At 47.6% G+C, this 3,308-nt stretch overlaps 1 protein-coding gene across 5 annotated transcripts in view; it reads left to right on the forward strand.

Annotated features, from left to right (window-relative positions):
- The window catches only part of ARMC9 (armadillo repeat containing 9), a 199,255-nt gene that overhangs the window by 48,035 nt on the left and 147,912 nt on the right, over positions 1-3,308 (forward strand). The gene's annotated exons all lie outside the window — the stretch shown is intronic.

Raw genomic sequence — 3,308 nt, forward strand, 5'->3', positions numbered from 1 at the left:
CGCTTGAGGATAAATATGTCACAGCCCTTTATCCTAAATACTTCAGCGCACATCCTGTAAGACTAGGAGTCTTCTCTTTATACTTGCACGCTTACGTCCTTCAGCAAATTTAGCATCAGTGCTGTCTTCTCTAATACGCTTTCCATTTTTTCCAACTTGGTAGTTGAGTCAGTAACGCCCTGGAAGGCACTTCCCCTTCTCCAGTGGTGCAGGGTCAGGTATTGGCTAAGCTGTCACAGCCCCTCAGCCTCCTTCTTTTTTATTTATTTATTTATTTTAAAGGTTTTTGCCATAGGGCACGTATACTCACCAGAGGGAAAAAAAAGAGAAAGTGAGAAATCAGCCCTCGGGGGGTAAGGCCATGTCATAGTCTTTTCTCTGTTCTCTCCTCTTGGGATTTTGGGCACACACCTCCGGTGTGAGTTTCAAGCCCCTGGGACTGTGACTTGAATTAGCTAGTGGGAGCCAGCACCTTCACCACCATACCGCCTGTTGGTCCACTTCTCTTTCTTTCTTTTTTTTAAGTGTCAGAGGGCACACGAATGCATACACCGGAGAGGAAGAACCCTTCAATGTGGCCAGTCACGCTGCAGTCGTCCTTTCTCCATTCTTACATCCTGTCAAGACCCTGGGAATGTGCACATGTGCACCTGACGTGCCGCCCCCAGGCTGATGTCCAAACCGAGGACGGCCACGTGGGCTCTGGCTCCCTCTGAGCGGCACTTCTCTGCTGCACCTCAGGGCCAGCCTCTTAGTGCCCTTTAATGGCGAGCATTTCCCTTGTCATTTTAGATCTTCTTGATGTTTATATTTTAGAAAAATATAGTCATCTTCTTTTGTCAAAAATAGAGCATTTTGGGGCCAACTGGTGGCGTGGTGGTTGAGGCACCTGGATCCCACATGGCCTCCTCCGTGGCTTGAGTCTTGGACCCGGTGGCTTGAAAAATCACACCAGGCACATGTCTGTGTGTGCCCAAAATCCTGAGAGGAGAATAGAAGAGAAGGGATTGCAGCATGGCCATTCCCCCTGGAGGTGATTTTTTTTTTTACCCTTTCTCTCTCTGTCTCTCAGCAAGCACAATCACCCTATAGCAAATTAAAAATCAAAAGAATATTGTTCTTCTCCTTTTGCATTTGGTGTTTCCTCGTGATTCCTTTCAGGCTGTGCATCCCAGAGCACATATTACCTAAGCGAAGTCCTGTCCTTGCCAGGGTAGCACATCTGGAGGTCTGCATGCCAACGGGTTTTAACCAGGGGATTTTATTTTGATCCTGCTTTCAGTCCTGGAATTAGAGAAGCCACTCACCAGCCCTGGACAGCTCTGGCCAGACCTGGCCCCCCGCCACTGCCTGCCATGGCCACCAGGGGGAGCAGCACAGTACAGAGCTGCCCATGCCATTTGGCAGGCCCTGCTGCGGAGAGAGGACAGGCAGGGCCATGTGTACCCAGGTCTGCCCCAGTCTCACCGTCCAGTGAGCCCTCGCATGTCGGGGAGAAGAAATCTCCCTGGCTGAGCACTGTCACCTAGTTCATGCTCAGGTGACCATGTCCAAAAAGCTACTTCTGTTACTGAAGCTGGCAGCAAATCCAGATGTTCCCAGGAGGCTTTATAGTGACAGGAGCAGAGAACCCCCAGGTGGCCTCTTTCAGCTTCCCCCACATATTGCCACCTGACCCCCAGGTGACCTCTTTCAGCTTCACCCCATATGTTGCCACCTGACCCCCAGGTTTTTCCTTCCATAGGCCTGGGATAGGAGAGAAATCAGATTTTATATTATCAGCAACACAGTGATAAGAAGTAGGGGAGAAACTTGTCCCTCAGGACACAAGAGGTAGAGTGTTTCATTTTCTGGGTGACACAAGTCACTAGCACAGTTTGGGGGAAGTGGGTACCAAACCTGGGGATGACCTTCTCTGGGTTGCATGCAGATGTCACAGAGCAAGTTTCTTACCTCAAGCTGCTAGGAGTCCATCCTCGGTGCTGGAGTGAGGGCTGGAATGAGGCTTATGCAAACATGTTAGCCAGAATGCAGACCAGTTTTCTACCTTTGTTTTAGATTTTGCCACAGTGCACATATACTTGCCAGGAGGGTGATGTTAAGGGGTGTGAGTTTTAAGCTGCTGCGCCCAGGACCCGAACTGCTGTCCACTACGTGGGAGTCCAGCAATGTAACCATAACACCATCTGCTGATTCTCTATTTTTTTTACTTTATTTTTTGCTATAGGGTGCATGCACTCACTGGAGAGAGATGGGGTTGGGTGGTGAGAGAGTATCCTTCTGGGCATGGCCACACCACAGTGACTTCTCCATTCTCCTCTCAGGATTTTGGGCACACACTCATGTGCCACTGGCTCCAGGACTCGATCCACATGGTTGGCCACATGGGATCCAGCGCCTTAACCACCATGCTCCCCACTGGCCCTAAACATACCAGTTGAACAGTAAATGGAGCAAAACGCAGGCCCCTTCCTTCACTCACACTGCCCATCTCACCCACCTCTTGCAGGCAGCCCTGTTGCCTGTGTTTCATATGCATCGATTTAGACCTTTTAAAAATATAATTGGGGCCAGCAGGTGGCATAGTGGTTGAGGCTCTGTACTCCCACGTGGTCAACTGTGGTTCAAGACCTAGACTTGGCAGCTTGAAACTCATGCTGGGCATGTGTGAGTGGGTGCCCAGTATCCCAGGAGGAGAATGGAGGAAAAGGAATTGCAGTGTGGCCATCCCCCCAGAAGTAATTTCTCGCTTTATGTCTCTCTGTCTCTGTTTCTCCAGTGAGCACATGCACCCTATAACAAAACTCTCTCTAAAAACAACATGTAATTAGGTTTTATTATGCATACCGTCCTACAACTGTTTAACCTAATATATTTTGAGAGTCTTCCATGTCCTTATAGTGTGTGTATGTATTATATATATATTTTTTTATATATATAATACATATATTTACTCCCACGTGGTCAACTGTGGTTCAAGACCTAGACTTGGCAGCTTGAAACTCATGCTGGGCATGTGTGAGTGGGTGCCCAGTATCCCAGGAGGAGAATGGAGGAAAAGGAATTGCAGTGTGGCCATCCCCCCAGAAGTAATTTCTCGCTTTATGTCTCTCTGTCTCTGTTTCTCCAGTGAGCACATGCACCCTATAACAAAACTCTCTCTAAAAACAACATGTAATTAGGTTTTATTATGCATACCGTCCTACAACTGTTTAACCTAATATATTTTGAGAGTCTTCCATGTCCTTATAGTGTGTGTATGTATTATATATATATTTTTTTATATATATAATACATATATTTTATAT

Source organism: Tupaia chinensis, unplaced genomic scaffold (genome assembly GCF_000334495.1).
Source record: "Tupaia chinensis unplaced genomic scaffold, TupChi_1.0 Scaffold149383_1, whole genome shotgun sequence".
Lineage (NCBI taxonomy): Eukaryota > Metazoa > Chordata > Mammalia > Scandentia > Tupaiidae > Tupaia > Tupaia belangeri.